Below are 12,738 nucleotides of genomic sequence, written 5' to 3'. Positions count from 1 at the left end.
ATGTGTAAGTATGCATGCATTTAAATTAGGTATCAAAAGGAAGCGTGGTCAGTATCTCTGAGCAATCAAAACTCCACACAGGAAGGCCATCATGTTAATATGTAATCCACCGTTTCATTCATAACCCACAGATGCAAAACTGTTCTTCACAACTCGTTCATTAAGCAGCATTGAAAGAATAGCCCAAAAGCAGAGTGATGAGCAGCGATGTTTTACACAAATTTAGTGCACGTGGTAGGAAATATATTGCAGAAATTGCCTCTAAGCCAACAGGGCACACACATTCTTGTACACTCTGCAGTTTCGGATAACTTCTTTTATCTTCTCTTGTACCTTATCTGATTGTTGGTAACAGCAAATTGTACTTCCTCAAAGACATGCACAGAGCATAATTACCACATTATCTAGGTACATAGCTGTAAAACTTCACTAAAGTCAAATTATCATACAGATAAGAGCATGCCAAGTGTTGCCTCCCGTTGCTTGTAGAATTGTGCAGGAATTGTCGAGCAGAAGACCAGAAGCTATAAATTTAAAAGTGGGCTACGTGACCTCTTAGTACAGCTAAGCTTCTGTTCAATGTGAATGTTCAAAACATGTACCATAAACGCTATAAGCATTTTCCTACAGACTAAGCAAAACCTGTTACTAGAACTCATCTGTGTTATAATAGGTAAATCAAAAGTAAAACAGATTTAGAGTGAGATATGCAGCACACTGCAGGCCTATATATACTAGAACTTAGTTTTTTTGTGCTGTGTAAATCCATAAATACTGTTCAGAAGAGGAAATTAATTTAATAAATATTAATGTGAGACGTCAGGAGCCCAAAGAAACAGAGAGCTTGGAAATCATGCTAAAACTAGTGAGAGCCTTGGAAGATATGAACAAACTTTATTTCTCTCACTTAAATACTTGTAGGATGTACCATGAATTGCCAAACAGTTCCTGTTGGATCAATAGTGCCCACAGCCTTACTGAGATTGAGCAGCCTATGCTATTACCACAACACAGAGCGTAACATGCAGTAAGATAGCAAAACCATGGGAGAGCAGTGCTTCCTTTTAGGTAAAAAGATGAGATACTACCTCAGTTTTCAAACACACTGCAGGATATACAATATTTTGAAGTTATCACCACTTTAAAAACCTGTGACATATTCTAAGTAATGTGTATATTTGTTAAAGCTATGCTACTTATTCCCTGATACAACTCTGTATGGCAAACAGGTATACAGGTATCGGACCAGAGAGATTATCGCGTTACAAAGGAGAAACGAAATAAAGATCTTACCTGTGTCCGGGGCTCATAGAAGGGCTCCAAGAGGAAGGATCTCCAGATAGAGATCCTTCCTCCTTGGCAGTCAGCCCTTAAATGGCATCTTCCGGTCACTCAGGTGAAATGGCGTTCACCTGTGCCCCTGCAGCTGACTCAGCGCTCACCTCAGGTGGTCAATCAGAGGTTCAGGCCGTGATTCAACAGTTCCCATACAAACTCAAAATGTTTTATAATGAATTCAAGATTAACAAATAAATAAATAAATAAATCAAAATCCATCTTAAACTATCAAATTCCACTAACAGGCAAAATTTTTGCTACAACATTTATTCAGGAAGGAACCGAGGAAAGAGAGAAAACAAACCTACGTATTGTTTAGCAGTGCCTTTAAATTCTTCCTTACTTAACAGATCATCCAACTGAGCACAAATGTTCTGATGTACAAGTTCTATTTGCTTCTGCAAGCTGTTTACATACCCATCTGTGTGTAGTGGCTCCAGGGTACCGTTCAGCTCTTTCAAGATAAATACACAACCGAAATATATGTAAAGTGGCACAGAAGGAAGTCCTCAAGTAAAGCATACACGAGAATTCCTTAATAGGTTGTCCCTTATGATTTCGCTTTGAGATTAAAACGTTTAATTGATTAAATCAGTGAGACGTACAAGATCCAAGCCTGCCCTCAGTAACTTACAACTGGAAATCCTGACTTAAGTACAAATTGAACTGCAGACATAATGTAGGAACAGCTGATGTGCGAGGCTGGCATGCATAACATGAAAACATGTCAAGTGGGACTGTGTTAAAAAGCAGGTGGAGCCTATCCATACAGGCCTTCAGAATATACTGAATATATTCCATGACACTGAAGGACTGCAGGACCAGGCTATGAATACTTCGGAATAAAATGAAGTATAGAGACTCTACCAAGTAGAAGCACTTTCAAGTGTACCATGAGATGACTTATTTCTCTTTGAGAAAAAACTCTTAAAACAGACATCTTAGAATTACTAGAGAAAACAGTCCAGGTGTAACAAAGCTTTTACTACTTACACCAAAACCAGTTTCACCAGCCAAATCAAATCCACATGGCACAGAAGTAATAAAGATCACATCATTTGGGTGAACAAATCTCTCTCCATGTGAGTGCTGTATTTGGGAAGAAGACACCGAGTCCAAGTCAAGTAGTACTACGTGGACCGTGGAATTTTAAGATCATCTTGACCACCACGACAGTATAGCTAGGAGTCCATTTTGTCAGCATGGTCTAGGGCAAAAATAAAGCTGCATGTTCCCAGTACATAACATAGCTCATGTACATCATCTGCCATCAGACTGGGGGAAAAGAGACTGGAGAGCAACCTTGTGGAAAGGGATCTATGGGTCCTGGTTGACTGCAAGACAAATATGCATAATCAGGGTACTCTGGCAGCCTGCTCTCTTCTGTCTGGTGACAGCAACAGGACTCAAGGGAACAGCATGGAGCTGTGTCAGGGGAGGGTCTGGAAGGGGTTATGGACAGGGTCTGCACCAGAGGGCAGTGGGCACACCCCAAGCGATGGAGTTCAGGGAGCATCTGGCACTGCTCTCAGACACAGGGTTTGATTTTTGGTGCTACTGTGTGGAGTCTGAGGTTGAACTTGATAATCCCTCCGTGTCCCTTCCAACTCAGTATATCCTATCCTATATGGTAGGACTTGAGGAAAAGGCACATACTGTTAGCCCATGCTCTGAAGATTTATTGCAAACTCGGCAATTACCTTTTAAATAGGAAGAAAACAACATGCACTTTATCCTATTAAAATCAGCTGCATAACCCCAAACTGCACAATTGTTACGGCAGGAAGCTCTGGTTTTACTAGTCAAACCCAGGGAAACATTACCAGGAAGACAACGTTACAAATCAACAACAGAGTGGGGGAAAAAAAGAGAAGTTTACTTAGACGACATATTAAAAAATGAAGTTTAATTTAAGGAAAAATAAGTATTTTAAATCTTCTACAGTTTCAGTAGTGTCTGAGTCAAAATTCAAGAGGTGTTCTGTATCTTCCACACAGTTCATCAATTGCTTAATTCATTCTGATTAGACAAAAAAGTGTCATACCAAAAACAATGAAGACTAATGCAACGTTCGTGTTATTTTTCTTTATTAGTGCAATGAGGTAGATTTTTTAGTTATTGTAACGTATTTACCCTTAGCCTTTGAGAGTTCTCCCCTGCCCAGCTATTCTCTTATGAGGGTTTAAAAATGTCATTAGGGGCATGTATGCTTCATTGTACTAAAGAGAAACAATTTTGTCTTGCAGTCCTTTTGGCATCACAATATATCCATTAGCAATTGCTGATTTAAGCTTTTAGCAGGGACTACAGCGATATCAATTCATGACGCTGACCTCTATTTTTCTGAATGAATTAAAAGGAAGAGAAAAACGTGGCTTCCACTGAGCTCCCATTCCAGCACAGGAAATCCTGTGTGGTTAGATACAGTATGTGTCGTGCTCAGAGGTTTCATTCTGCTCCCCTTTAAAAGCCAACATTAGCAGCATGTCACAGGAAATTCTTCCTTATTTTCAGTAGTTGATAGGACAAGGCTTCTTTGGAAACAAGGTCAGCATGAATAGAGCATTGCTTTCTTATCGCTGCTAAGCAGCTGTGTTGAGGATGCAAGACACAACACTGCACCCTGTCCCTGAATCCCTCTTTTCATAAACTTTAAGCATATTCAGCTCCAGCAGTTAGAAGATCCTTTGTGCGTTTTTGTTCTGAGAGCTTTATAACACACGCTTTCTAAAAATATTTATTTAAAAACACACTGAGTTACCTTTAAGGTTAATCTCCACCGAAACAAAAAAAAAATAAAAGGCAACCTTAAGCTAGTTTGAGAACAGCCAGCCAGCGCCACACAGCAAGGTGGAGAAAGAAATGAGGGCCTTCTGGAGTCAAGGCGATGAAAGACAAACTTACAAGCACAGAGGTTTGGCCATCACTTCAGGAAGCAGGGGCCCAATTCCAGCCCCACTGCAACGTATCGCTTGCAAGGTATGAGTGGAAGTCTCATGCTCTTAGCTACGCCTCAGTTTTATGTAAAGGTCCGATTGTAATTAGTCTCGAACTTCATATGCAATTTATGAAGGAACTGTGCACTTACAAAGTAGAAGTAAACTCCAGTTCTTCCTCATACACCTAAGAAACTGTGAAACTGATCTTCTGCATTCTTTGTACTAGCATGCAGAGCATCCAAATGGTGCTGACAGTCCAAGCTGGTGAGTGTACTCTCAAGTGCTCTGATGAATACGGTGTTGCTAATTTCCTTCAGAATGCCTCAAAAAGGTTTGCATTTATAACAACCGCAGTACCTGAAGTACTTGCATTTCTTTTTCCCGTATTTCTGAAAGGAGGAGAAGCGAGCTTTAAAAGCAGAAGCAGTTCACTACTCACAACTAACTGGTGACACAAACCAAACACCCCCAAAACACAGGAAGGCCTTTAAAACTAAAATGCTTAACACCTCTCCCTCCACTGCCACCAGGCGCGGGCAGCAGGCAAGGCTCAGCAACACCGCAGAAAGACAAACAGAGCAGTTCCCTGCTCTTGGCAGGGAAAGATGCAGAGGCAGCACGCTTGGTCTCGCAATGCAGACTATCTGATTAAGAATTGAGGTGGAAGAGCTCCGAGGTGAGGCTCTGCCAGCATTCCTCAGGCAAGAGGATAGCAACAGCTATCTTTGAGACACAGGATTCAAAGCGAGTGAACATAAAAGAATGGAAACATCACAGAGAGGTGAAAAATGGTCCCAGCAGTTAAAATAAATCATAGGCTGAGACACACAGCACCCCGACTGCACTGCATTTCAATTCTGCGAGCTGAGCAATTCTGCAAACATTTTCCAGAAGAGGTACAAACAGCAAATATAAGCCCATTGTCAACAGGTTTGTCTTCCCAGTCTTCTGGCTGCACACCCTCTTAGTAGCTTTTCACAAAGTCCCAGGAGCCCTCAGAAAGCTCTCACGTAGTGACAGCCCCAAGCTGATGAATTCCAGGATCCTCCATTCCTCATGCCAACTTGGAATGCCAAAGCATCCCTCAGGCTCCTAGATAATATAGAAACGGTCTGGGCAAACATAATCATCTTGGGCAGAATCTCTCCTTTTCTTCCAAAGAAAAGTCATAATGCAGGATGGGCTGCTAGAAATAAGTGTCTTGAAGGAAATTATGATGGCCATAATCAGCACACAGAGAGGCTGTCAGATGCTTAAAGTCAGTCAGACTGTGGTATCTCTCTAAACACTATGGATGCTTATAGTTATTCAGAAAAATATTCAGAAATCATTTTACAACCACCAAACGTTTACCCGTGTATCGAGTTGCAAACTCAGTTTTAAAAGCACATTCTAAAAATGGAGTTGCACAGTTAGTAACATTTAGATAAGTAACATTTTAAAGCTTAATAATAAGGATATGCATGTAGAATCACATTAGACATCTAAGTAGCTAAGCATTCCCATGAAACGGGGGCAGTGAAAATGAGGTTCATTCTGCAGCATAAACAGCAACAAATTAATTTTGCCCTAATATGGAGAGTAGGAGCTTTTCAGCTCATGTCCTTCCTTGCAAAGTAGGAAGGTTTCTCTTCAGGCATCCAAATCTTCAGCCACTTTGTTTTTTCAGAACGTTGCTGATACCTTAAGCCTCAATATAATTTATGAAGTAAGCACATTTTATTTAATGCTTTATTTCCTGTGGAAATCTATTTGGATAGACTTTTCCTTTATTTGTAATGTAAAGCTGAAAAACAAGGAAACAGCAACACAAGCTACACTCAAACCCTGAGATCTTTTAACAGCATTTTGAGTTTGTTGTTACATCAGACTGTAGCCATATCCGAAACCAGACAGGAAGTACCACCAGTAGTCTAAATATCCTATGGGTCTAAGTGCACCAGGAACTACTCCTTCAGCAGAGCTTACCATACTCCAGGATCAGCTCCTTCAGTTACCCGTAGAAATTTGACATGTGCAAAACAAGTCACAAAATAGCACCTTATAATGAAACTTATGGTTGGTTACTCACGGACACATGTATAAGGTCCTTTCCCTCACTCCAATGCATTTGGCAGGGAGAGACCTCAACTCCTTTCCAGCTGTGAAGCTGAATTGTAGCCGAAAAGGTACTTCTGTTCCATGAACGACTAGGAAAAATCCAAAGCAATTCTCTTTCAGCATTACCTAAACTAAAAATAACACAACCAGTGCCTAACCAGTTCACCGATGGCCTAATTTCCAGTAGGTAGTGGCAGTCCCAGGATGCTGACAGGAGTCAGAACAGTCCATCCATACAAGAGGTCTGACAGCTCTGAGTGCTGCAGGTAAGTGATGTGACCCACAGCAGGACTGCCTGCAACAAGGGCTGCTGAAGCAGCTATGGCTATTCCCAATGCTTACAAAAGCTGATTCCACTCTTCATTGGGTTAGCAAGGTCTCAGTTCAAGTCACTTGAGCATCAGTCCCAGCTCCCTGTTTTTAGAACTCACAACTCTGCAGTCCACAGCCTACAGAGGCCGATGATTTCTGTGCTGGGTTTTAAATTTGTGAAATATGTATTGCTTGGCTCAAGAACGTTTACTGCCTAGTCTAGCAGCACCTGTTGTAAAAGAAACAATAGGGAAAAGCTTCTGCCTGAGTCATATACAGCATAAAGTACACTGACATCATGCTAAATGCCGACCAGCTATGAGAAAGGAAACTACCGGTCTAGAAGCTGCCCCCACCTCACCCCTGATGAGGACGCAGCTTCCAGGAAGTCACTACTGACAAATTTAAATGATTTACATTGTTTGCCTAGGGATCATTTGCATGCAGTACACTGTAAGAAAGGAGAGAAATAACACTCTCTAGAGCACAGCCCTAACAAGGCAGCACAAAGCCATGACTACTGAAGCAAGGGGACATTGACTGAAGTCATTAAGAATGACTGGTTGCCTAAGTGACCCTGCTTCAGGTCAGTGTCAAATTCCTTTTGGTTCTTTCAGAATCATGAAAATCATCAATATCCATCTCTTTCCTGGCAAGAAGTCTCATTCTTTAGATTCCCCCGTTAACTGAATAATCCAAGCAGAAGAAAGTTGGAAGTTTCTTTCTGGAACAGCCAGACCCACCCTTGTGCAAATGATTTTCATCTTATGGGAAAAATATTTCTCCTTTGCAGTTCCATCTTTGGCACAGAAGTATTTAATTCTAGTAACTGCAAGCCAAAGTACATTACCAGGTTCAGTACCTCTCACATGCAGAAATATACTCTTTGTAACTTAAACCTGCCTGGCTGAGACATTTCATTTCATGTGGCAGTAGACTCCAGGGCCAGATGAAAGGACAAAACGAACAAACAAACATTCATGTACTCAGAGAGCTATGAAATTCCTGGGGCAACAGGCCATTCAGAAGTCATGGAGGGCCTCCGGGGGCTGAAAAATTCCACTACAGCACACAAGACTAAGCAACGGACAGCTTTTGGTAGGATAAGGAGGACAACAACAACCAAAAAACCAACACAAAACCCACCCTACTCTCACATCCTAATACTAAAGTGCAGATTCTAAATGTATGGGGGTGAATCACTGAGCTTCTTTCCACAGAGGCCTGATATTTCCTGTCCAGGAACAAGCATCCATTTCATCACAGTGGTCACTTGAATTTTAAGGGTTCCCTTGCCAGCGGTAAACTGATCTGTCACAGGCCACAAAGGACCCTATACAAGAGAAATCGGCTTTATTGCTTTTCATTGTTCTTTCAGGCAAGAACTATTTTAATCTTACCAGAACCTTCACAGGCTGCCAACAAACACAGACTGTTTGTATGGAGGCTTTCAGCTCATCATACCAGAAAAAGAGGAAAATGGTAGTTAATGCTTTGAAGAAGCAGTTCTGTTTAAGGACAAAACAAAATGCACATTCACATCATCAGTAAGAATGGCTTGGAAGATTTACTAGGTCTACCACTGCATATGTTTAAGCATGAAGAGTAAGGCCTGTGGAACCCGGTCAGTCGCATTAGGTAACTCAGTGAGACAACTGGCTGAACTCCTTCAATGTACATAAAGACACCTTAACATTTGAGGATTAAACACAGAAACTGAGCAATTAATGCCCCCGATGTTTTTAACAGTGTACAGTCGAAGAGATTTTCCTCTAATGGAATTACAGAACAGAAGCATGCCTTGTTTAGCACGTTAACAAGCTTGCATTTACTGCTGTCAGAGTTAGGCCTCCCAGTACTGCCATCATCCACATAATCAATGAAAATAGTTTGCAAATGCCACTCTGGTCTTAGTCAGACAGAGTTATTCACCCAAGGAAAGATCTCTAAGTTTAGGAATAAGAGTAGCATTTTTTAGCATGGAAACTGGTTTGTCAACAGCTATTCTTCTCCTGCACAAAACCTTCAATAATGCCAGCTTGGAGCAACAGTAGACCCATTTACTGGCGGGAAAAAAAGGCATCCCTTTGTACCACCAGTTTTGTGCCCTTTCAATAGCAGCTCTGGTGGTAGACTGGTGTGGACAATTGCAGTGACCATCTGTGACCATGAGACAGTTCGATAGCTGCAGGACTAACTTAGGTTCAACATCGCCACATCTTACCCCACTGAGTCTTTCATACAGCTTCGAAAAACTTAATGAAAATGGATACATTCAGAGCTGAATAAAAAGAGGTCCCAGCAGGCTTGACCCTAGATCTAAACAATGGAACTGTAATGCCGGCACTATTGTAACAACATGACAGATGTAGGTCGTGCTAGCTTTCATCTGTAGCTGTGACTGATAGCTTGCTATTTGCTGACAAGATGTATAAAGTTTCCAATTTCATTTGGTTTGTAGGCACGAATTTCTAGGGCTCCATTAACATGGAAGATGCACAGATTATTATCTTTTAGATTTTCTTGTTGTTCCCAGAGAAAATTCTTGCAAAGGTAGTAGTGAGTATTATCTTTGCATGTCACTGGGACGCTCTTGTCTTATATCTACCTTACAGAGCCTATTCCAGAATTATTCAGTACAAGATCAGTTAAAAAAGCTTACAGAGGAATATCACTGCTTAGCTCAAGAGGTTCATTAACAAAATTTCTAGTACCAGTTCAGATTTCAATAGCTATGTACTAGTACTTACTTGATTGCTTCAATATTTAATCTAAGTTGTATTATTTTTAGTTAATTAGCTCTATATATTCCTCCATCCTAAGCACATGTTATCTGCTGGTACATGTGCATCACATATTCTGTTCCGTTTGGATCAAGGAGAGAAATTGATTTTAAATTGAAAAGCTAGGGAAAACCTAACAAACCAAATCTTCTTATCTAGACAGATGACTTGAAGAGCAGTCACTGGGAGTTTTATAAGCAACATTAATCCTTCTCAGGTCTTTCCAGAAAGATCCAACAGCAGCACAGCCAGCTTGTGTTTAAGCTGCCCTGGTTTGACAAAATGCCTCCAGAAGAGCAACATGCACTCATCAATACATGCCAGCCACCAGTTCTGAGATTGTACCCCTGGTGTTTGGATGAGTGAGCAGTGGAAAACTTGGCAGACCATGAATCAGTGGATACAAAAGGACATCAGCAGAGCTTCCCTGGTCTTCCATGTCCTCCAGTAGGGAGAGTAAGTGGTGCCACTTTGTACAAAAACATCCCCCAGGTTGAAGGCAAGCTTCAAGACAGCTGGTGAAAGACTTGGGCAATCTTTAACCAGTTAAAGTTGTGGAACTATATTTGCACTTTGTCTTCAAGAAGGAAAAAAAAAAAACCACCAACAAACAAAAAGCATTCTTAAAAATACTTTTTTTTTACTGTGTGGATGACTGAAAAATACAACAGGTTGCCCAGAAAGGCTTAAAGACTCCCTCTGTGGGGATCCTGTATCTCAATTTCATTTAAGCTGGTGGCAAGAGCACTGGGAGGCAATACCATCTCTGGCCAACCTAGCAAGGGATGCTTTGAATCTGAAACAACAGGAGAATCTTCAAGCAGAAAAAGGAAGATGATCCAGGAAACTACAGCTCATCCAATTTCTTGATCCCAGGGAAGAAGAAGCAGCAAATAATTCTGGAAGTTACTTCTAAACATAGTAAAGAAAAGAAGGTAATTACAAACAGTCAGTATGTACTCATGGAAAAAAAGAAAATCAGGCCTGACCAATCTGACAGTCTTCTGAAATGAGATGACTGGCTTGGCAGATGAAAGAAGAACAGTGAACATTATCTTGACTTCAGTAATGCTTTCAGTGCTGTCTCCTACAATATCCTCACGGAAAGACTGATAAAAGTCTGGGTTAGATGAATGGACAGGGAAGTGAAGTGAACTGAAAACTGGTTGAATTATTGATCTCAAAGGCTTGTGATCACCAGGATGAAGTCCTGATGGAGGCCAGTCATGCAACCCAAGGAGTAATGCTGTAGCCAGTACTGTTTAATGTCTTAATGGCCTGGATATTTAGTCGGAATGCTCCCTGAGCAAGTCTGCAGATGACACAAAATTGGGAAGAATGTTTGATATACCACGATTGTACTGTCATTCTGAGGGACTTTGAAAGGCTGGAGAAATGGATAGGAGCTTCACAAAGTATTACAAAGACAAATGCAAAGCCCTACACCACGGAAGGAATAATCCCAGGCACCAGTACACATACCAGCTAGAATGAAGCTGGAGAAAAAATGTCTTGAGGGTTCTGGTGAACACTAAGCTGACCATAAGCCCACAATGTGCCCTTGTGGCAAAGAAAGCCAACAGCCTCCTGGCCTGCACTAGGAATGAATGCAATGCCAGCAGGTAGTCTAAGTTGATCCTTCATTTCTACCAAGCAATGGTAAACCACATCTGGAGTGCTGTGTGCAGTTCTGGGCTCCCCAGTACAACCAGCATACTAGAGCAAGAGCCTCCAGCAAAGGAGACACAACGACAATTGGAGCACAGGAACATCTCACGTAACAGGGAGGCTGACAGAGATGGGAATGTTCATTCTGAGAAAGAGAAGGCTCAAAGGTATCTGAATGATGTCTATAAAACATTTGATGGAGGCTGGGGAGGGGCAGCACAGACGACTGAACCAGACTCTACTCATTAATGGCCAGGGAAAGGACAAGAGGCAATGGCCACTAACCAATATTCAGAAGAAAAAAAAAAAAAGACACTCTAGACTTACACTCTCAAGTTACTAGCATCAACCTAACAGAGGTTACCTTACCCAGCCTCCTTTTGACAAACAAGTCATGGTCAAGCCAGACAACAGCAAGAGTAATTTAGCTGCACATTCTATGAATGCAGCAAAATGTCCCTGCCTCTTCTTAGAGGTAAAGGCTCCCATGTGCCAGCTGAGGTTGTTCCAAGGGGAAGGACAACAGCCTTATTCTGCTAATGAATTACTTGTATAAGATCCAGCAAAAGGAAAGCAAGATGTGGGTCAGAGCATTTGATTTTTAAAAGTTCTCAGTTTATTGTTACATATCCTTTGCATCTCCACAAGTAAGATGTGCTGCATTCTGCACTCGAAACAGAACTTTCTGTTTATTCCATAAAACTGCAATGCTAATATTTTTAAAATAGCCCACAGAATAAAGTTTTGACCAATGAAGTTCACAGCAGTTACTTAATTCAAAAGGCTATGCCTTTCCTCTGCAGAAACCCAGCCAAAAGTCCACTGAAATCAGTGCCAGCTTTCTCCTGAATTTACTGAGTTTTTATTAGGTCCTTCACAGAAACACTATGGATTTTGCTCTGGAAAGCGTTGTCTAGATAGAAACAAGCAGGAGGCTGTACAATACCAAAGAGATGGGTAATTAGGAAAATGGAGCATTTTAACCCATGTCAGAGGGTTCTTTTGCTCAAACAAGGAGCAGAATCAACAGAAAACTATCCCAGCAAACAGCTGTCTTTTGTCACTGAGGGATTTGGCATCCAAACTGCAGAGGGCAGGCATGGAACAGAAGGCCAAAGCTTCATCGCAGCCATCTTTTTAAGGTGCTCCTTTAAAAAATTCTTTTAAGACAGGAAATTAATGTGTTGTCTAATTGCACTCAATAAGCCAGTAAATAAGACATAAACACAAGAGAAAAACTGTTTCAAATTTGCCACACAGGCTTTCTCCCACCAGTGACTGAAATGAAGAGGAGACTACAGTTTGTACTTTTGCAAAAGGTCATTTCAGTGACTAGTTAAGAAACCTCTGAACCTACTGAATGTTATTCCTTCAGTCCCGGTCTTAAAATTTACTGCACACTCACAATTTGCTGAGACTGTGTAAACAGTCTTCAAGATCTCTCCAACAGAGAGCAATGTACACTCCTGAAAAGACCAGAAAAGATTTACTATCATTCTTCAACGTTTAAAAAAAAAAATACTGCATTGTATTTTGACCATATAAACTGTGCACAAAGATGAAGAGGGAGGAATGCGATTACAATGCATGTACCAATC

At 41.1% G+C, this 12,738-nt stretch overlaps 1 protein-coding gene across 6 annotated transcripts in view; it reads right to left on the bottom strand.

Moving 5' to 3' along the window:
* Window positions 1-12,738, bottom strand: part of SRGAP1 (SLIT-ROBO Rho GTPase activating protein 1) — a 140,277-nt gene that overhangs the window by 108,532 nt on the left and 19,007 nt on the right. Inside the window, exon 1 of one of the 6 annotated variants that reach the window (XM_025147892.3) lies at window positions 1,294-1,349. The exons of the other annotated variants lie outside the window; for them this stretch is intronic. The gene's annotated coding sequence lies outside the window, so the exon portion shown is untranslated. Of the gene's footprint in view, window positions 1-1,293; window positions 1,350-12,738 lie in introns of those variants that run through there. 6 annotated transcript variants of the gene reach the window in all.

The sequence above is a fragment of the Gallus gallus genome, chromosome 1 (genome assembly GCF_016699485.2).
Source record: "Gallus gallus isolate bGalGal1 chromosome 1, bGalGal1.mat.broiler.GRCg7b, whole genome shotgun sequence".
NCBI classification, from domain to species: Eukaryota; Metazoa; Chordata; class Aves; order Galliformes; family Phasianidae; genus Gallus; species Gallus gallus.
Note: the sequence above shows the minus strand (reverse complement) of the source record. Positions and strands in the feature narration are given on the sequence as shown.